Here is a 23,733-nt window from a genome sequence, read left to right as displayed (position 1 = left end):
TTTGAATATTAAGCAACCATAGTCCATGAAATTTTGCAGACATATTCTAGAAACTAATATTTTTGCCTGTGGTTTTCCAGATTTCTGTTAAAATATTCGGTTTCAAAGTTACGCGGTCTTAAAAATTCACATACAAATCTTTGAGCCCTTGTTATTTTAAAACTGCATATTTTTAGAAAAATCTAAAACACCACAGGTGCAGATATTAGTTTCTAGAATATGTCTGCAAAATTGGATAGACTTTGGTTGCTTAAATATTCAAACGAAATTGGAACTACGATTGTATGGAGTAAGTGACGGAGAGAGCCCTGTTAAATTCTACTCTTAGGAAATAGAAAATTATAATCAAATACCTATATCTATCTTCAAAAACATTTAACAGAACATTTGATTATAAAAAACTGGCCAAGTGCGAGTCAGCCTCGAGCACCGCGATTTCCGTACTTACTTGGGTATTTTTTCTGACATTTTGCACGATAATGTAAAACTATTATCCAAAAAAATAAATAAAAATCTGTTATATAGAATTTACAGGTGAGGCCCTTTCATAATATGTCCCACTTGATATAGTTATCTTACTTTGGAAATTGAAACACATTTTAATAGTTTTTTTGTGATGTAACCACAAATTCACGGTTTTCGGTTTTTTTTCTTTACATTTATCGTAAGACCTACTATCTGCTAAATTTCATGATTCTAGGTCAAAGAGAACTGGGAAGTACCCTATAGGTTTTCTTGACAGATACGACAGATGGACAGATGGACAGACAGACAGACAACAAAGTGATGGGTTCCGTTTTTCCTTTTGAGGTACGGAACCCTAAAAAGTGTTGCTAACAATATTGTGATCCTCAAAGTTTTAATAATAATTTTACTTAATAATTATTATTATAGTCTTCACTTAGTACAAACACAGTGAGCTTATCGTCTTTTAAGTTAGGTTGGTACCCAATAATTACATTTCACCACCCTTCTGAGGTCTATACAGTAAAGTACCGTCTTTTGTGAGAAGCTTTGAAATTACATTTCAGGGAAAAAAAGCTCTACAAATTATTTAACGTAGCCTTTAGCTCGTAGGACTATCGTAGATTAAATCGTAACATGTAAATACTTAGCTATATCATTTACTTCGTAGGCAACTCTAACTTTTAGGAGTTATGTGTGTTTTAAGCGATTAAATATCACTTGCTTTAACGGTGAAGGAAAACATCGTGAGGAAACCTGCATGCCTGAGAGTTCTCCATATTGTTTTCAAAGGTGTATGAAGTCTACCAATCCGTACTTGGCCAGCGTGGTGGCCAAACCCTTCTCAATCGGAGAGGAGTACTCTGTAGTGAGCTGGCAATGGGTTGATCATGAACTATCCAAAGTGATAGGGTACCTACCACGAGTGGCACAGCATACACTTCCTGATGTCTATTTTATTGTTCACTAGTCCGCGTTAGTATTGATAACTCGAACACCAAATGAACTTACGAGGCAATTAATTTGTTAGTCCATTTCGCACTTTGTTGCGGTTCTCGTTCATCAAATATGAATAGCGCTGATCCCGGCTAACAATTCTGTTATCTACTATTCTAATTCCTGATATACGCTTACAACTAGCTTACTATGATGTTCGTTCAATTTGGCCGCTGGGCAAAACATATTGCAACATTATAATGTAAAATAACGGGTACATGTATCACGAATAACTAAATTATTTTGAAATATCAATGTCGGGACTGCAGTGCTGCGACTGCGAGACATGAAATTCGAGCTGTCATGCCGAAAAAAAACCGGCCAAGTGCGAGTCTGACTCGCGCACCGAGGGTTCCGTATTCGGGTATTTTTTTCGACATTTAGCACGATAAATAAAAAACTATTATGCATAAAAATAAATAAAAATCTGTTTTTTTAGAATATAAAGGTAAAGTCCTTCCATATGAATACCTTTCATACCCCACTTGCTATGCTTATCTTACTCTGGAAATTTAAACATATTTTAATTTATTTTTATGATGTAACCGCAAATTCACGGTTTCCGGATTTTTTCCTTTACTTGTGCTATAAGACCTACCTACCTGCCAAATTTCATGATTCTAGGTCAACGGGAAGTACCCTATAGGTTACCTTGACAGCCACGACGGACGGACGGACGGACAGACAGAGAACAAAGTGATCCTATAAGGGTTCCGTTTTTCCTTTTGAGGTGCGGAACCCTAAAAATGTGTTGCTAACAATTTTGTGATCTCAAAGATTTAATAATAATTTTACTTTATAATAGTCTTCACTTAGCATAAACACAGTGAGCTTATCGTCTTTTAAGTTAGGTTGGTACCCAATAATTACATTTCACCACCCTTCTGAGGTCTACACAGTAAAGTACCGTCTTTTGTGTAAGTAGGTATGTTCCAGCGAACTAAATGTTCCACTAGATGTGGCGCTTCATAGTACTTCATACAACTTTCTAGGCAAGCGCGCTCCATCTTAGGCTGCATCATCACTTGCTAGCAGGTCATATTGCAGCCAAGCGACAATCTATATAATTTAAAAAAAAAAAAAACAATGTTTTAACGAACATCAGTGTTCGCATTCCTGTCAACGTAATCCTCTTATGATGCAGTCCGTAAAAATTAAAATTGTGTTATAATTCTAAATAATTCTATATTATTCGGGTTCGATTGCCGACAGACATTTGGAATTTTATATTGTAATTTCTAAATTTCTGGTCTGGTCTGGTGGGAGGCTTCAGCCGTGGCTTGTTACCACCCTACCGGTAAAACCGTGCCGTTCCGGTACGATGCCGTGTAAAAACAAAAGGGGTATGGGTTTAATGAAAACTGCCATACCCCTTCCAGGTTAGCCCACTAACATCTTAGACTGCATTATCACTTACCACCAGGTGAGGTCAAGGGCTAACTTCAAACATATACTCAACTAAAAACATCCATTTACTACGGATGTTATGGTAGTGTTTTTATCTGCACTTTAAGGATTTTAAATAGTTTTTGAATACATATCATAAATTACGGAACCGGCAAGATTCGAATTTGCATTTTCTGGGAATGGCACCCGACGCCTTGACCGCTAGGCCACGGTTCACTTTGCTGTCAGTGCCAAAATTTGAGATAATAATGTATGTTCATTAAAAATTATTTAGAAATAGGTAGCTTTAGTATCTATTAGCTGTTATCTACGACTTCTTCCGCGAGGATATCAGCTCAACTAAGTTTTGAGAACCCCATGAAAACTCTTTGATTTTCCGGGATAAAAATTTGTCCATATTATGTCACTCTCTAGGTTTTTAACCCAATTTTTTTTATTCCAAAAAAATCACGCCAATTTGTTGCTCCATTGTTGCGTGATTGAAAGACAAACCAACAAACAAAAAACTTTTTTTTATATAATATAGGTTGTGATAGTAATAATCTGTTAAAAACTTATCTATGTTCGTAGTTAGAAAAGGAAGGAGGAAGGAAGAAGGTTTAAACCGCATTGAGTTGACAAGAGTGCGGACACCGATGCTCGTTGGAACATGGAAGCACCACATCTAGTGGAATATAAATATCGCTGGTATATTCGTATTAAAAGGGCTTCCCTCAAGTGAGGCGCAGGTGGTTTTGAGGGAATTCGTTTATTATGCGCGCGCTCTACTCAGAATTACGTTTGCTCCCGGGAAACCTTTAAACATGTTAAATAACAGGAATATTTAATATAATAATATAATAATAATAATAGATTTTATTGTCAGGCATAAGAAAAACCCATATACAAATAAAATTACAACGGAATATACGTTACTTTAAAAGCATTCACTTACATTAGATTAACTTAAGACTAACTGAAATGGTTAAAAAACTCATTTCAGATGTCACAGGTCACAGGTATTATTTTCTGTTCTTATCCTGGTGTACAGACAACCAATAATTAAAAATAGGGCTGGGCATCCCTTCACAAACAACCTTGAGTATTGTATTGTTAGAGCTCCGAAGTCTTTCCCAAAAGGATGCCACGCGAGCTCTAATAATACAATAGAAGTCGGGCACTCTCGCTTCGGCAAACATAGTAGAAGCACTGCAATACCTCGGCAAACCCATGAGTATTCGGAATGCGTCGTTATATTGTACTCGTATTGCAGTGAACGACTATTTAAGAAAGTTAGTCCATAGCTGGCACGTATAAAAGCATTGGCAGTAGGCGTTAAATAAGGTTATTTTAACTTCCTTGCTGCATTTGCCAAATCTACGCGCCAGCATATTGGAACGGATCGAGAGTGCCCTCCTTTCTCTCTCAATGTCATTGTCATCTTTCAGATGCTCTGTCAGGATGTGCCCAAGATATTTGAACGTCTGCACAACCCGAACAGCTTTACCATTTAAAATAATTTCTGGGATTCTTTCCGGACCTTTACCTGCCTTGAATACGAGCATCTCAGTTTTGTTAACATTATATTTCAGCCCATGAGCATTAGCATAATGCTCACAAACCGAGAGCAACTTTCTGAGGCCTTTGATAGAAGGGCTAAGAATCACCATATCATCCGCATAACTCAAACTATTTACACATACTCCATTGATGTGGCATCCGATCTTGGTGTCTCTCAGCTCCTCTATCAGGTTATTTACATAAATGTTAAAAAGATCCGGAGAAGTAATCCCACCTTGACGAACACCGCAGTCTAATTTATATGAATTAGAAGTCGCTTCGCCCCATTTCACAATATTTGTTTGGTTTCCGTACCAGTACCTCAACAGACCCACAATTTCATTTGGGACCTGAGACCGGTTCAATTTCTCCCAGAGAATATCATAATTAACTAGATCGAAAGCCCGGCTCAGATCGAGAAAACACGCATATACAGATGTATCACGCCTAGTATAATACTGTATTGTGTGCTTCAGACCAACTATAGCTGAGTCTGTCGAGAGACCAGGTCGGAAACCAAACTGTGCGTCATCGATGACTACATTCCTAAGCAGTTCAGGTTGCACAAGACGTTCAAAAATTTTACCTATTACTGTGCCCAGGGAAATAGGACGATAGTTAGCAGGCGATCCCAAATCCCCAGTTTTATTTTTTACAATCGGGACAACTATTGTTTTCATTAAATTATGGGGAAGATACGAATATCTTATACACAAGTTATATAAGTGACTGCCTAATAAATATTATATTATTGTCTGTATATTCAGAAAAATGACGGACTTTTATACAAGCTTTCAACCCTTATCTAACCCCCTTGGGGGTGGAATTTCCAAAAAATAATCCAAAAATACAGAAATTGTCCAGTTGCAATTTTATTATTTTTATTTGTTTATTTATTTAAACATCTTTATTCCTTTTACGAAGAAAAAAATATAAAGAAAAGCTTAAGATTATAGGGCGACCTTATCTTATACAGTGAACTCTTCCAAGCATTATATTTTATTTTATTTTATTATTTATTTACTTATAACAGAAAGTTGTAACAATAAAGAGAAAAAAAAAGAAAAAATGGAAAGAAGAAGTATGAAAGCACTTATTAATAATAATAGAGATATAAGTTAGTATTATGTTAAGTAAGTATAGATTACTCCTAATCTCCACCTATGTTCCCGTCCGTTACCCAGTCATAAAAACCGTAAACATAAATAACTGGCACATAAAAGGTAATAAATGTAGCTGTTTTGTTGTGCCCACGCTATTAATACTTGACAACATGAGACTTATATACGAGCTAAAGACGTTTTAGTGACGAAAGTCAGCCTTTGTAGTGCAAACTTAGGTATTTTATTGTAATAACTAGCTGATTCCCGCGGCGTCGTTCCCGTGGATATAGGTTTTTAAAAATCCCGTGGGAACTCATTAATTTTCCGGGATAAAAAGGGTATAATCTATCTCCATTCCCCAAATCTGTACAAGTTTTTGCGTGAAAGAGTAACAAGGATCCATCCATACATTCATACAAACTTTCGCGTTTAATTATAAAAGCGAAACGGTATTCGTCGGATTAGATAGACGATGCACACGAGTTTATTTTAATTTATTTATTAATAAACACAAAGAAGTATGATAACATTTTACATCTTACAAATCTGAACAGCATACCTATTGTTGGCGAATTTTCGCCTATATACCGGTTTAAACCGCTTGCCCGTGGATTCGCGTGGATTTTAGTTTTTTCAAAATTCCCTGAGAACTCTTTGATTTTCCGATGTAGTGCAAGCTATCCCTGTACCAAACTTCTGCCATCTGCCGTGAAAAGGTAACAGTCGTATTTACTATAGTGAATTAGGTGATGCCTGCTAGTTAGTCCGCGTGGATTAAAGTTTCTAAAATTTACGTGGAAACTTTGACCTTCCAGCAGAAAAAGTAAGTAGCTTATGTCAGGTCTTATATGCTCAGCCATGCCGATCCAGTGCTCCGTTGCCACATGAGTGAAGAACAAACCAATAAACCAACACACGTTGGTACACACACACACACGTCAAACTTATAACACCCCTCTTTTCGGGTTGGGGGTTAACAAACACCGTAAATATAAATAAATGTTCCCATAAAAGATTATAAATAGCCTTTTTGTCGTACACGATAAATCGCTTAAAGTGTGGCGGCTTACCTACTTCCGTCTTGCTGGAGAAAGGTGTTTTATATTGTCAAGGCGGTTTACAGTGTTGGTAGGGAAGGTGTTTTATAATGTAAAGAAAGATGTATTTGTTAAAGTTTTAACTGTATTCTGTAAAAAATATTATGACATATCCAATAAATAATATTATAAATGCGAAAGTGTGTCTGTCTGTCTGTTTTTTACCTTTTTACGGCCCAACAGTTTAACCGATTCTGACTAAATTTGGTACAGGGCTAGCTTATATCCCGGAGACGGACATAGGCTATTTTTTATCCCGGAAAATCAAAGAGTTCCCACGGGATTCCTAAAAACCCATCCGCTTAACCGATTTGTATGTTTGGTACCGAGGTAGCTTGCGTCCCTGTAATTGACATATGCATTTTATCCCGGAAAATCAAAGAGTTCCTACGGGATCTTTAAAAACCTAAATAGTGAAAATACACGCGGACGAAGTCGCGGGCATCCTCCAGTGGAGACATAAAATTGCGGTCGCTTGAAAGATAGTAACCTTATGGACTATGCTTCTTCATGATCATCATGATCAACCCATCGCCGCCTCACTACTGAGCACAGGACTCTTCTCAGAATGAGCAGAGTTAGGCCATAGTCTAGCACGGTGGCCAATGCTTTAGAGGAGTTTATTCTTATCGTAGTTGGTTGTCATTTGAATATTAACAATTCAAACTCACACATTTTAACAAAAATTTGGTAAATTACAGTCACAGATATATGTTCCTAGAAAGTATCTACAAAATTTCATTGAATTTGGATTAATATTCAAATGAGAACCGAAATACGTTTGTATTTAATGCGCTGGGGAGCGCAATAAGGAATCTTCTCTTAAAATAATAAAAAGTTATGCAATTTAAATCTCGGACCATTAAATTATGTATTGAAAAGAACTAACAAGATTTTAGAAATGTTCTTAAAATGGGTCTGAGTGAAGAGGCTGTAGGTAAGATTTATTGTTAGACCCAACTAGATCTATCTACTAAAGTGACGCGGGTTAGCAAAAACCCAAAACAATTCGACCTAAACTTTAACTCACAAACGGGCCATGTTATAAATTGCATTTCGCTTGTACATCTTACAAATAAATACGTAACCCAAATCCATACTAACATTATAAATGCGAAAGTGTGTCTGACAGTCTGTCTGTCTGTCTGTCTCCTACGTTTTCACGGCCCAACCGCTGAACCGATTTTAATGAAATTTGGTACAGACTTGGGATACATCCCGGGGAAGGACATAGGCTCCTTTTTATTCCGGAAAATCAAAGAATTCCTATGGGATTAAAAAAAACCGAAATCCACGCAGGCGAAGCCGTGGGCATCCTATAGTGTATCATATATTTAAAATAGTACTCTGATATAAGCTACTTTAAATTGGTGGATCTAAGCCCTGAGTCCACGTTTCAGAGCCATAAGTGAGGTCGGGAAGGACACACTGATTAAAGACATTCTTCTTCAGGCATTGAGGTATTGACTGACTTAATTTTCCAAACGCAACCGAACCCAGCCATATCATTTTTTTGGCTTCTTCGTCGAAATCTTTTGTAGGTACCTAGTTCTATGATGGTAGGAAGGTAAGGGAATAATAATAACATCATAGCGCTAACCAAGTCTTTGTGAACTACTACGAATATGAAGGTATATTATGCAATAAGCATAGCTGTTCTAGTGCAGGTTTTACCTTTTTAACCACCGACCCAAAAAGAGGGGTGTTATAAGTTTGACGTGTGTATCTGTGTATCTGTCTGTGGCATCGTAGCTCTTAAACTAATAACCAATTTTAATTTGTTTTTTTTTTTTTTGTTTGAAAGGTGGCTTGATCGAGAGTGTTCTTAGCTATAATTACAGCTACCTCCGCCGCCGCCGCAAGTTTTTCGTGAGTCCGTTTAGTCGCACGGTAGCGCGCGCCAGGTCTCCCATACCGCGCACTTTGGCAGCGTTGAACGCGCTGCTGAAGGAGTCCCCTCGCTGTGACATATTTGCTGACAAATGGGCTGACCTCATAGGTCAGATCCTGCACTTTTGTGAAAATTTGTAGTTGACATATTTGATTATTGACTTTTTTTTTTCTGAATTTATTTTTATTGTGTAATTTAATTTATTTAGTGTAATTGGACTTAAAAGGTCCGTTCTAATTAAATAATTAATTAAATAAATAAATAATAAATAAATAATCCAAGAAAATCGGTTCTGCCGTTTGAAAGTTATTAGCTCTTTTCTAGTTACTGTAACCTTCACTTGTCGGGGTGTTATAAATTTTTAATTCACACTTGTTGTTACCTATGTACGGTATGGTAACTTGCTGGCTACAATATTGCATCTGAAAGTTGCTGAAAAACAAGCCCGTCTAGGGCCACGTTTACGTAAAGGGTTTCGCTTGCTCAGCACTTTTTGGGGAATCTGTGGAAACAAAAGAGCACGCTCGATCACCGGTGAGCGATGGTAGGTGAATAAAATAGGTGAATTTAACAAAACGCGTATACGTGGCGAGGGTCCTTGCACTGGGAGTTAGGAAAGAGATAATGCGGCAATGTCAAGAAAAGTACCTAATGTTATTTTTTGTCAACGGAGTCATGGTACAAGTCTGAGCTCAAACGTTATATTGGTGGTTAACTACGAAGAGGGTTCTTAGGAATATCCGTAAATCTACACGTTAATCGTACTTAACAACGTAAAAATTTCAGGTTTCTAAACCCAGCGGCTGAGGTTGTGCGTTGGCCATTGATAGTTTTTATAATTTATGCCCGCGACTTCATCCGTGTGGACTTTACAAATTTCAAACCCCTATTTCACCCCTGACAAATTTCAGTAGTTTGAGGTGTGCGTTGATAGGTCTATCAGTCAGTCAGTCACTTTATACACTCGTATTTAGATGTATAGCAAATCCGCATGCGGCTTATTCAAATAACAAGATAAACTTGAAAACTAAAACCCGACTGTGATCGTCGAAATATTACATAACAGTTAAATTGTTTTTCTGTCGCTTGGTATATTTTAATGTTACAGTAGTTGTTATAGTACATTTATATTTATTAAGTCAGAACTTTCCTCTCTTTCATTTGACATCCCACTCGATACAATAGCAACAAAAAATTTTTGGAGACCCCCACTTTTTTTCATGTAACATTAAGTAAACTTTTTTCGTATAATATGTAGCCTATGTCGCCCGGACCTTTAAGACGAATCGATTGATACCTCATTCATCAAAATCGGCCCAGTAATTTAGGCGCTACGTTGGAACACACAGAATCTGGATACAAACATACATACACACATATTACATACATAGACTGCTAAAATCATAACCCTTCCTTCTGGCTTTGCCGCAGTCGGGTAAAAAAATGTACCTACTCTTCGTTCAAAGGTAAGTTTAAGTGACTTGACAAATAACCGCCATCAATCCCGCGCCGCGCCGCGACTTCGCCTGCCTCTACACGATCCCGCAGATTTGTTGCTACACATTTGACGCTGGCTTCACGATCTCCACGGTATTAAGCCGCTAATATGAGACATTTTTCTCTTCCTATAGGGGTTTTTTGAAAATGAGAGCGATTTCGCAATATTTTCTTTCTTTCTCCTTTTTTAGGGTTCCATACTTGAAAATGATAAAAGGAACCCATATAGGATCACTTCGCTGTCTGTTTGTCTGTCTACCTGTTGTTTCTATAGATTCGGGGGAATCAAAAGCTATGAGGTACTTCCCGTTTAGCTAGAACCATGGAAGGGGGTTGAATATTTTAGTATGGAGCCTGGTCTACCTATATGTTTGCTAATTAACTAAACCATCAAAGTTTAGTTGATTAGTAAACATAGTACTGGTGGCTAGACTGTTATACTGACTCTACTAGTACATACAACTTTGATAGCTTATACCTCGAAATAGTGACTGTTACGGTGTTTGTATGAATGCCAGCTATTGATTAACAGGGCTCTCTCCGTCACTCGTTTCATACAATCGTAGTTCATTTGAATACTAGCTGATACCCGTGACTTCGTTCGCGTGGATGTAGGTTTTTAAAATTCCCGTGGGAAATCTTTGATTTTCCGGGATAAAAAGTAGCCTATGTGCTAATCCAGGGTATAATCTATCTCCATTATAAATTTCAGCCCAATCCGTCCAGTAGTTTTTGCGTGAAGGAGGAACAAACATACACACACACACACACACACACACACACACACACATACAAACTTTCTCCTTTATAATATTATAGTGTGATAGGGTGATGTGATGTGATTAAGCAACCAAAGTCCATGAAATTTTGCAGACATATTCTAGAAACTTTAGATGTTTCTAAAAATATGTAGTTTTAAAATTACAGGGGCTCAAAGATTTGTATGAAAATTTTTAAAACCGCGTAACTTTGAAACCGAATATTTTAACAGAAATCTGGAAAACCACAGACATAGATATTAGTTTTTAGAATATGTCTGCAAAATTTCATGGACTTTAGTTGCTTAATATTCAAATGAAATTGGAACTACGATTGTATGAAACGAGTGACGGAGAGAGCCCTCTTGATACAGGTTTTATGCGTGACCGCTATTTTGGAAAATAATAATAATGGCGGACTACTAGGTAGGTCAAAATCTTTAAGCTCTTTGGCAGGTAGCAATGTCTTATGGCACAAGTAAAGAGAAAAATCCGAAAACCATGGATAGTTTGTGGTTGCATTACAAAAAAAAAGTGTTATTTCTTGTACGATGGTACGGAACCCTTCGTGTGCGGGTCCAACTCGCTATTGACCGTTTTTCCTTTTTGAGGTAGGGAATTAAAAAAATGTCTTGTAGCACAAGAAAATCCGAAAACCGTGAATTTTTACTTACATCACAAACATATTATATAGCATATACATATATATTTATATATTATATATATAATTACTTTTTATGTTTATTAGTATATATATAAATCTTTTTTAAAAAAATCCTTGCGACTTGGTACTATCCAACCTCCTTCCTAGAACTTCTCCTTTCAGCAAAGGTTGCCTGGTAGAGATTGCTCCAAGCAATAAGGCCGCCTTTGCACACAATTGTTTTTTTCTGTTTTCTTCTTACTGTGCTGTTATCCTTTACATGTGTTTTTGTGTGCAATAAAGAGTTTCTATCTATCTATCTATATTATTTCGTGTACCTACGATGGCAACCCTTGGTGTGCGAGGCTGACTCGCACTTAAGCAGTTTTTAGGGTTCCGTACCTCAAAAGGAAAAACGGAACTCTTATAGGATCACTTTGTTGTCTGTCTGTCTGTCAAGAAACCTATAGGGTACTTCCCGTTGAACTAGAATCATGAATTTGTTATTTGGTAGTACCTACCAGGTAGGTCTTATAGCACAAGTACAGGAATAAATCTGGAAACCGTGAGTTTGTGGTTACATCATTTAAAAAAAATGTGTTTCAATTTTCAAAATAAGATAACTATACCAAGTGGGGTATCATTTGAAAGGGCTTTACCTGTACATCCTACAACAGATTATTATTTATTTTTATGCATAATAGTTTTTTATTTATCGTGCAAAATGTTGGAAAAATACCCGAGTACAGAACCCTCAGTGCGCGAGTCTGACTCGCACTTGGCCGGTTTTTTTATTTCATGAGGAATATTATGGCGGAAAAAAGCGCATGGAATTTTTCATCAGCGTTTTGTCCCACAGGTATGGCGCTCTTCTAACATTTCGATATATCACATTGAAGCGGATATCCGCGCACTTTTCGACATTCACGGAATTCCTTAGTACATCCCTAGTACATCCCTAGTACATAGAGGGTGTTACTAGAACGCTAGCAAAGACTTAACGTACATACATCTCTTTACCGCCATGTGGAGTGTTGACTCAGCGATTATTGTACTGATAGTTGTATCAATCCATGATGGTCTTATTGCGAACAGTTTCAACCAACATCTTAAGAAACTGTCGCTTAAGAGGGGTCTCTCCGTCACTCGTTTCATACAAACGTAGTTCCAATTTCATTTGAATATTAAGCAACCAAAGTGCATGAAATTTTGCAGACATATTCTAGAAACTAATATCTATGTCTGTGGTTTTCCAGATTTCTGTTAAAATATTCGGTTTGAAAGTTACGCGGTCTTAAAAATTTATATACAAATCTTTGAGCCCCTGTAATTTTAAAACTACATATTTTTAGTAAAAATCTAAAACACCACAGACACAGATATTAGTTTCTAGAATATGTCTGCAAAATTTCATGGACTTTGGTTGCTTAATATTCAAATGAAATTGGAACTATGATTGTATGAAGCGAGTGACGGAGAGAGCCCTGTTAACTGTTGGATCAAGGGTAAGATACAGAAGGCAGTGGTTCTTGAGACAGCATTGTGAGGAGGTTCCTCACTCTGGAGCCCTGACCGCTGGCTTCTAACATTTCGATATATCACATTGAAGCGGATATCCGCGCACGTTTCGACATTCACGGAATTCCCTAATACATACAGGGTGTAACCAAAACGCTAGCAAAACTTAACGTTATTATTATACTAGTTGATGCCTGCGACTTCGTCCGCGTGGATTTGGGTTTTTCAAAATCCCGTGGGAACTCTCTGATTTTCCGGGATAAAAAGTAGTCTATGTGCTGATCCAGGGTATCTATATCCATTCTAAATTTCAGCCCAATCCGTCCAGTAGTTTTTGCGTGAAGGAGTGATAAACAAACACACACACACACACACACACACACATACAAATTTTCGCCTTTATAATATTAGTGTGACTACCTAAACACAATCCAATGCCAATAATCACTTGAAAACTTTTCAAAAGTGGTTCTGTAAGACTGACTAGCTAGACTAAAGTATCTACTTACATGACTTTGCTCAGACTTTAGTTTTTAACCCCCGATCCAAAAAGAGGGATGTTTTAGTTTGACGTGTGTATCTGTCTGTGGCACCGTAGCTAGCTCCTACACTAATGAACCGATTTTAATTTAGTTTTTTTATTTGTTTGAAAGGTGGCTTGATCGAGAGTGTTCTTAGCTATAATCCAAGATAATCGGTTCAGCCGTTTGAAAGTTATCAGCTCTTTTCTAGTTTTCTTATTTACTTTTTAGAGGTTTTCGTGACGGAGGTTTTTTAAATTTTACAATATTTATATGATTATAGTTAAAACGATACAAGTCTATATTCTAGTCATAGTCTAATTTAACAATTTATTAAAGTTTAAGGGTGTCTGGCAGGGGGTTGCCACGACACTGTCTGGCAATGCTTGACGCGATTTCTGATACTTTTCCTAAGAAATCATAAAAAAAATAGACTTCATAATTTGATCCAAACTTCATAGTCGATGATCGCTCCTAACTGTGTAGAGGATTATACGCTGAGAAACTTCCAGCTTTCATAAAATAACAAAGGTCTGGCACGCGCTGGTTCTTAGGGTGCCTTTCCATCAGAAATGTGCTTTGCAGCTATGCTACGAATATGTGAAATCTACGCTACGAAAATATGTGATCGTTTCCACCAATACTAAGCTATGTAGCTGTGCGAGGAGGATGCGCTATGAAGATGCGCCGCCGCAAAGTAGCTGCGCGAGAAAGATGCGCAGCTCGAGCTATGCGATGTATCGATAGTAGGGAAGCGGTGAGAGCGACGCGGTGAGGACTGAGGAGAGACGCGCTCACGCGTCCTGCCGTGCCTGCACATAGCTACACTACTCGCGACGGCCCATAGCAGGCATCCATATTCCATAGCACGCATCCTTCCATATAAAAAACATATCATAATTGAATCCGTTTCCACCAGTGCTATGTTATGTGCACCAATGAATATGATTGGTGGATATCAAACGCATCCATAGCAACGTAGCACATCTCTGGTGGAAAAGCACCCTTAGTCCAGGATATAAACCTGTCTCTATAGTTTCGGCAATGTCAAAGTTAGTACCCAAAGTACGCTTTATAGATAAGTACTCTCTTATTGAATGTTTAGCAAATACTGTTCGAGCTATCTGTACGATATTGAGTTCGAATTGAAATCAACTCCAACCAATCATCCGATAACACTTGATGTTTGGGAACTAGGGCTTTGATATTATCTAGACTTGGCTAGTATCCTACTTAGTAGTTAATATTTACGTAAGTATTTGTGTTGTAGTTCAAGTAACATACAATGGCACATTACGATTTACCTAGGCAATCTTCAGGAATGCCAAAAACTCTTGCCAAGAGTTCGACATCTGCCTTTTGGCAAAATTAGCCAAAATGGAGTTTCGGCTTTGGACTAGGAAGGCACTTCTGGATTGACCGAAAAACTCGTTTTAGGGTTCCGTACCTCAAAAGAAAAAGGAACCCTCATAGGATCACTTCGTTGTCCGTCTGTTGTGTCTGTCAAGAAAGTCTATAGGGTACTTCCCGTTGACATAGAATCATGAAATTTGGCAGATAGGTAGATCTCATAGCACAAGTAAAGGTATAAATCCGAAAACACGGTTTTCGGATTTATTCCTTTTTATTTATTTTTATGCATGATAAATTTTTCATTTAACATACAAAATGTAAAAAAAATACCCGAGTACGGAACCCTCGGTGCGCAAGTCTGAGTCGCACTTGGCCGGTTTTTTTATATGGAACTAGAATTTTAATTTTTGGATCCAATAAATCATTCGTTCATTCATTCAAGTATCCAATTGCGTGGAGAAAGAATCAATACATGTTCAGTTGCACTGATGGATTTTCATTTGAGACTTTGAGAGACATGATTGCCACTTGGCTCACTCTTGCACTCAAGAGCTGCCTCATTTCACTCATTTGCATAAGAGAGTCTCGAAAACAACTCATCTTCAGAGAAAATGTATGGAAATATGAACAACGAAAAATTTTTAAAACTTACTTCGTCTTTCCAAGCTGAGAGATTCAATTTTTTTTCTTTTTTCTTCTTTTTTTGAATTCATTATTGGCAAGCGCTTTACCACAATCACATCTGATGGATAGTGATGATGTGATCTAAGACGGAACGCGTTTACCTAGAAGATGCTAACCCGGATTGTAATTGGTAGGAAACACAGATCGCGGAAGAGTATTCCAAACCTTAGCCATGCGTATGTGTAGATGGAATGTCGACGAGGACGACATAAGGATGGAAACTCGCCCGACGTCTTGCAGTTCCAGATCGGTGGTAAAATGGTAGAGGGGGTGGTGGAGGGGGAAGAGGAGGGTGCAAAGGACAATGGAAAAAATACCATGGTCCTGAAGCGGCCTCTTCATAGACACGATTTTTAAATTCTTTATAAAGAAAATAATCATAACCTAATCATAGCCTGAAACTAGATCACAATCAGTGATGGATTCTGTTTTCATTCGAGAGATGAGACTTCATTTATCGTATCGTATCCAATAAAATACCGACCCTCCTCCTCCAGCCCTTATCTCCGCATAATTTTTTTTATTTGTATAATCCATTGTCAGAGTTTATGTGTAATGCAATAAAACTAGGATAGTTCACTTTCTTGAGCTAGGTACTGCCCTAAATTGATAACATAAAATAGAAAGACATCAAAATAAAATTAGCATAAATGAGAAGCAACAGTGTAAGCTACGATGAACTTGCAGGCTAAACTCAAGCGAGGACGTACAATGTTAAACTTTATAATTATAGTATGAGTTTTATCAACAACGTTGACAGAATTAGAAATTTTTTTTAATGTCTTTCTTTTTTTTTAATAAATTTTATTTCTATACATAAGTTACCCCTTGACTGCGATCTCACCTCGTGGTAAGTGATAATTTGTGGTCTAGGATGGTAGCGGGCTAACTTGGTCGGTTTCTACGCGGCATCGCACCGGAACGCTAAATTGCTTGGTGGCACGGCTTAGCCTGTAGGGTGGTAACTAGTCACGGCCGAAGCTTTACATCAGACCAGCAACCATTTAGAAAATATAAACATTAAATTTCCAAACTACCCTTGCCGGGAATCGAATCTTGGACATCCCACTCAGGGAGGTCATTGTAGTAAAATAGAACTTGAAAAGTAACTCTAGCGCGCTCCCCAGCGTTTTCCATACAAACCTCGGTATAGGTCCTCATTTAAATATGAACCAATCAAAATTAATGTAATTCTGTATAATACGTACCTTAATTTTGAAAACGCACTCGCTATTATTTGCTCTGTGTCAATTTTGTGTAGGCCCATTTTACTGTCATGTTCCTCTGTTCCGACGCTCGAATTCTACCAACGTTGGTGTGATGTAGACTCTCATACTAACCCTGCTTAAGCTAAACGAGGGCACGCGAACATGCTAAGCGCTTCTAACACGTGTTTAGGAGATGCAGTTCACTTAGATAACATAGCATGGCGCTCGTGACTTTGTCCGCTAACATTACTAACATATTTTATTTAGCTGTAAAACGATTCTTTTTCTATAAAAATCCATACTAATGTCTGCCTTTTATTTTTTTACGGCACATCCGCTTAATCTATTTTAATTTTTAACCCCCGACCCAAAAAGAGGGGTGTTATAAGTTAGACGTGTGTATCTGTATATCTGTCTGTGGCATAGCTCCTAAACTAATGAACCGATTTTAATTTAGTTTTTTTGTTTAAAAGTTGGCTTGATCGAGAGTGTTCTTAGCTATAATTCAAGAAAATCGGTTCTGCCGTTTGAAAGTTATCAGCTCTTTTCTAGTTACTGTAACCTTCACTTGTCGGGGGTGTTATAAATTTTTGATTTACACGTGTGATTTGATAGTTTGCGTCTCAGAGACTTTATTCGTGTCCGAGACGAAGGCTAACTCTAATATTATTATAATTCATACTAAGTACTTATATCACTATCACTAGTTATTATTTGCGAAAGTGTGTTTGTTTGTTTGTTTGTTGGTTTGTCCTTCAATCACGTCGCAACGGATTAACGCAATTTTTTCATGGGTATAGTCAAAGAATGACATGGAGAGTGACATTATAACGGAATATTAAAGAGTTCCCACGGGATTTTTAAAATACCTAAATCCACGTGGACAAAGTCGCGTGCATGACTAGTTATGAATACAAAAGTGTGTCATTTTGTCTGTTTGCTTTTCATGACTTAAACCACGGTGAAATATATAAATGGTAACACATCCAAGCCCTCTTGCTTCAAATGCAATTTTAGTGATTTAACTTCTAGTTAAAATATGCTGAATCTAGACAAACAAACACCACTGTTTAATTCATATAGTGACGGAATATAATGTAGATGCTAGTCTAATATACAGGGTGCAACCAGAACGCTAGCAAAAACGAAGACAGCTGATATCACTATGATTACTGATAGGATAACACAAACAACCGCGAAAAAATAAATAAAATAATGCTGTATTTTTAAAGTTCACAATAAATGGAAATAAAACATCTGACTGACGCTAGAGGTCAACGAACGTTGAGTAAGTAGGTCATTCGGGGACAATGCCACGTCGTAAGTGGGGTATTGATTTGAATTTTGTACGCTATACACTGCGTGTTTGAAAAATACCTAATCACTAAAGCTACAAAATAAGGAAATTTATTTATTAAGATTATTGGCATTGGATTGTGTTTAGGTAGTGTAATAATAATGCTAAGTTTTTGACGTGACAACGTCTTATAATTCGATAGAGCCGGCTGCACGCACGAAAAAACATGACTCATGCGGCGTTACCTCGCTCTGAGGCGTTCCATGTAAGGCTTGAAGTGCAAGCGAGAGCGCGGAACGAGCGACAAAGAAGCACAATCGGCCTTTGTTGTCACGTTCAACTATCGTCAGGAAACCGACTTTACAAACAACCAATTTTTTATTAGCGTTCTGGTCACACCCTGTATATTCAACATTGAACTAAGCTACAGGAGCGTGTAATTTCAGACAAGGTGTTTAAGTTAAAAGCCACTATTAAGTGACTAAACTTTGTCAACATTTACTTCATTTGACTAAAATTATTTAGTGAAATTCGAGTGACTTAATACTTTGTTAAATATTTAACTAGCTCTTATCTAATTATTATAGATAAGTAATATTCATTTATTCCAAGCATTTTGTATAAAATGCAAATAAAATCAAATTAATTAAAAAGTCTGTTTCAATTTTTGTATTTTAATAGCTAATAAAAATTTTAGTAAAAAGCTTTACATTTAACAAGTGTAAATTATAAAATAACACCCCCGACATGTGAAAGTTACAGTAACTAGAAAAGAGCTGATAACTTTCAAACGGCTGAACCGATTTTCTTGGATTATAGCTAAGAACACTCTCGATCAAGCCAAAAAAAACTAAATTAAAATCGGTTCATTAGTTAGTAGGAGCTACGATGCCACAGACAGATACACAGATACACACGCCTAACTTATAACACTTATATTTTTGGGTCGGGGGTTAACAAAATAAGCCTTCTTCTTCTTGAAGTGCCGTCTCCTACCGGGGGTTGGCAAGCATTAGGACTATCTGCACCTTGGACGCTACTTACTGCGCGGAAAAGAGATCGGTTCTGACGAAATTTGGTACAGGGTTAGCTTATATCCCGGGGACGAACATAGGTTACTTTTTATCCTGGAAAATCAAAGAGTTCCCGCGGGATTCCTAAAGACCCATCCACTTAACCGATTAGTATGAAATTTGCTACCGAAGTAGCTTTCGTCCCTGTAATCGAAATAGGAAACTTTTAAACCGGAAAAACAAACAGTTCCCACGGGATCTATAAAAATCTAAATCCTTTAGTAATAAATAAAATTAATCTACAATCGTGAATATTGTTAGTAATATAAAATAAAAATAAATATCGTTAGTCAAATGAAATCTTGCAAAAAATTAAATGGATGAGTAAAATAAAATACAAGCTCTTCGAAGCTTGCCTCGAGCTTCGATGTAAATTAATTACAACAAAGAACAAAAAAATTTAATTAGAAGCGACTCTTAAACTTTACAGTTTCTTATATTCACTTTCAGACATCCGAGGTTAGTTGGAAATTTCAGTTGTACTTACATTTAATTGCTAGTCCAGTATGTACATAGTACCTACTAGTATTAGTACTGATAACCGTGAGATCTTGGGAATGTACCTATGTATGTATTTATATACTTTATAGCCTCAAAACACAAATGACAGGTTACATAAAAAGAAAACTTAAAATGTAGGTACCTACAACAAGTGTAAATTAAAAATTAATAACACCCCCGACACGTGGAGGTTACAGTAACTAGAAAAGAGCTGATAACTTTCAAACGGCTGAACCGTTTTCTTGAATTATAGCTAAGAACACTCTCGATCAAGCCACCTTTCAAAAAAAAAAAAACTAAATTAAAATCGGTTCAGAAAACAGATACACAGATACACACGTCAAACTCATAACACCCCTCTTTTTGGGTCGGGGGTTAAAAAGGCGGAATCCTTACTTGTAGTAAAAATGCGAAAGTATATCTGTCTGTTTGTCTGTCTGCTAGCTTTTTTGTTCCGGAAAATTAAACATCGTGACGAAACGTGTATGCCTAAGTGTTCTCCATAATGTTCTCAAAGGTGTGTGAAGTCTGCCAATTCGTAGGTCAGCGTGGTGGACTTTGGCTTAAACCCTTCTCATTCTGAGAGGAGACCCGTTTTCTGTAGTGAACTGGTGATGGGTTGATCCTGTTGATGATGATGATCTATCACGTTTCATGATATACAGCTCGCTGACAGACAGACAGACGGACGGACAGACACAATGGAGGCCTAGTAATAGGGTCCCGTTGGTATTTTGGCATTCTTTGGGAACGGAAACCTAAACATGTCACTGCAGTAAATAAAAATATTAATTTCATCAGCTTAAGTAGGTAGTAGGTACCTACTAAAAAAATAACGGCGTTTCCTGCCGTCTGTATATACGCTTAGATCTTGTAAACGACGCGATGCAACGGATTTAAATGCGGTTTTTAGCAATAGATAGTCATTTCACCAGTAGAGAGAGAGAGAGTTTAATAATGTTTTGTTTCATGGCAAGATTACATTTCTAAACACCCGTGCGAAGCCGGAACGGATCACTAGTAAATCTAATATACTATTATGTATTATAAAAAAGTAATTTTTGTATGTTTGATTGTAGGGGATAATCTCTGAAACTACTGAATTGGTTTTGAAAATTCTTTCACCAGTAGAAAGCTACATTATTCCTCAGTGACATAGGCTATATTTTTAACCCCCGACCCAAAAAGAGGGGTGTTATAAGTTTGACGTGTGTATCTGTGTATCTGTCGGTGGCATCGTAGCCCCTAAACGAATGAACCGATTTTAATTTAGTTTTTTTTGTTTAAAAGGTGGCTTGATCGAGAGTGTTCTTAGCTATCATCCAAGAAAATCGGTTCAGCCGTTTGAAAGTTTTCAGCTTTTTTCTAGTCACTGTAACCTTCACTTGTCGGGGGTGTTCTAAATTTTTAATTTACACTTGTACTAAATAATTAGAGATCTAATCACTTAACATCAGGTGACCAGCCTATTCGTTTGCTAAGATCTCTACGAAAATTGTAAAAGTACCCGTGCGAAGCCGGAGCGGAATAAAAAAAACTTTTTCATTTTATCAAGCTCGGGTATTAGTGCATTGCTACAAAGTATAAAAAAGTAATTAGAAGCGAAACTTTAATTCTATCTGGTTCTCTTTCGACTCTCAGCAATCCCAGTTCCATTCCACTCCACAACTCCTGCACTCGTTATATTGTAATTAATTACTAACTTTTGAGATCCCGTTCCGTAATTATGAATAATTATATTGAATACTAATGAAGTCTGTCAACAGCATAACTGTAATTTATTAAAAAGAATCATTTATTTCTATTTTTTTGGGTTCCGTATGTCAAAAGGAAAAAATGAACCCTTATAGAATCATTTCGTTGTCTGTCGATCTGTCAATTCGGAGGAATCAAACCTAAAGAGTACAATTCCCGTTGGCCTAGAGTTATGTTTGGCAGATAGATTCAAAAATTCAGAAAAATCCGAAAACCGTGAATTTTCATCACCGGTTAACGTTAACTAAAAAGTTACACGAGAGACTCGAAATAATTTGTGAGCAGTCATCTCTTTCAAAGTTAGTCTAAACTTGTAAACTTTCTTTCAGACTAGCGTCAAATTTCAAGTTATCTTGACTTTAGCTGAGAGCCACTTTTATGTAAGTCATAACTTTAAAGATACCTAACATATTTTTTCGTACCGAAAGAATCGAAGCTTTCAAAGTATTTTTTTTACACTAGATGCTTAATAAGTGATAGGGCTCCACTTCTCCGGGTACGGAACCCAAGAAATGGACTGCATATTTATAAAAATATAACAGGTAACATTAACTGTTCGATTATACCATATAATTTTATTATTTATTCACCCCGGAAAGGCCCAGTAACTTCCTGCATTAAAAAACCGGCCAAGTGCGAGTCAGACTCGCACACTGAGGGTTCCGTACTCGGGTATTTTTTCCAACATTTTGCACGATAAATCTAAAACTATTATACATAAAAATAAGATAAGATGTTTTAAGATGTAAATGTAAAGCCCTTTCATATGATACCCCACTTGGTATAGTTATCTTATTTTGAAAATTGTAATACATTTTTTTTAAATGATGTAACCACAAATGCGCGGTTTTCAGATTTATTCCCGTACTTGTGCTATAAGACCTACCTACCTACCAAATTTCATAATTTATAGGTCAACGGAAAGTACTCTATAGGTTTCTTGACAGACAGACAGACCGACAGACACACAACAAAGTGATCCTATAAGGGTTCCGTTTTTCCTTTTGAGGTACGGAACCCTAAAAAAAATATTAAATGTTTCGTCATTTTATTTTATCTGCTTGTTAATAAATTATGTGTTCGTGTGCACCAGACGTTAAAAACTTATTGTGCTTATGGCCTTATAAAAACTGAAATAGTCTGTGGCGAATGACAAATGTCACGTCTGACGTTTGTCACTTTATATTATACTATATATAGCTCGATTACCACTCACTGACTCACTGACTCACTCATTGACATAATTGTTCTCCTAGAAGGAGACGGAAAATGATATAATGATGTGGGGGAGTTGTGTTCGGTTTCGGGAACCCTCTGGGGAAAAATTATGACATTTCAGAAAAACAAGATGGCGGCCGAGGTGATTTTTGCAGCTCTGTTGTTTTCCAACCGATTTCATCGAATTTTACAATCTTTGAAGAAAGTAGTAAACGGTTAACAGAAAATGTAGAAAAAATTGGAAAAACAAGATGGCAGCCGAACCGTAGCGTTTTGAAAATTTTCATTTTTCGACCCCGAACCGCGGCGCCACAGATCCGAAACGGGAAATCGATAATAATTATTTTTTTCTTGATTCGCTCACAATGATCCTGAATTTTGACAGAACGGGAGTGGTTTTTAAAAATTCAAGATGGCGGCTGTCATGGCGGCCGTTAAGTTAGACGTACAAAAAATCGCAATTTTAAAATTCAAATATCTCAAAGTTGGCAACATCGGAGCGATTCGGTTTCTATGAAGCGATTGTACGTATGGACTTGAGGTATAGATCGGTGGGAAAAAATTACCCCATTTTTAGGGAAATTTCAAGATTTTCGGGAAATTGTAAAAAAACGAAATAAGGACTTTGTGCAAAATCCGAGTATGAGCGATTATGTGTTTTGCTCGTAACAATGACATTTGGGTATTTTTGTCGCCGGAGACTGGCAACACTGGAATTTATCAAAGAAAAAGTGATTTTCGACATGGTCTTTTTCCAGGGGCGATCGTTTCGCGTGGGTGCGAGCGAGATGAGAGATTGAAACGTCATCGGGAGCGGTATATCCTGTAGTTATTGGAAAAGTTGTACAACGATGTAATTTATTTCTGCAAAACGAGTTGGCGGCCATTTTGTAATTTTTTGAATTTTTAGAAATTTTGATCACATTTTTGAGGCAGTTGGCAACATTTTGGAAAGTCAATATGTATGAATCGATTGTGTATCTCGGCTGGCAGTATGGAGATATGCAACCGGTGTTGCCACTTTTGGGGAGATTTTCGAGATTTTCAACTAAGAAACTCCTGTAAAATTTTATATGAAAAATTTTTTTTTCACTGATGGTGTCGTATAGAAAACAAAAACTTAGTAAGCCAAAATTATGGAGACAGCTGATGATTGAGGATTTCGGAGACGGGTAAAGGGTCCGCTTAAGGTATTGAAGATAGGTGGGG

General features: G+C 37.1%; 1 long non-coding RNA gene across 1 annotated transcript in view; it reads left to right on the top strand.

Annotated features, from left to right (window-relative positions):
- LOC123865103 overlaps nt 1-22,929 on the top strand; it is a 40,192-nt gene extending 17,263 nt beyond the window's left edge. The window contains exons 4-7 of the long non-coding RNA XR_006795896.1: nt 6,381-6,386; nt 8,437-8,637; nt 10,047-10,050; nt 22,918-22,929. This is a non-coding gene — a long non-coding RNA (uncharacterized LOC123865103). The remainder of the gene's footprint in view (nt 1-6,380; nt 6,387-8,436; nt 8,638-10,046; nt 10,051-22,917) is intronic.
- The last annotated feature ends 804 nt before the right edge of the window (nt 22,930-23,733 follow it).

The sequence above is a fragment of the Maniola jurtina genome, chromosome 5, assembly GCF_905333055.1.
Source record: "Maniola jurtina chromosome 5, ilManJurt1.1, whole genome shotgun sequence".
NCBI lineage: Eukaryota > Metazoa > Arthropoda > Insecta > Lepidoptera > Nymphalidae > Maniola > Maniola jurtina.
The sequence above is the reverse complement of the archived record's forward strand: the minus strand, read 5'-3'. Positions and strand labels throughout refer to the sequence as shown.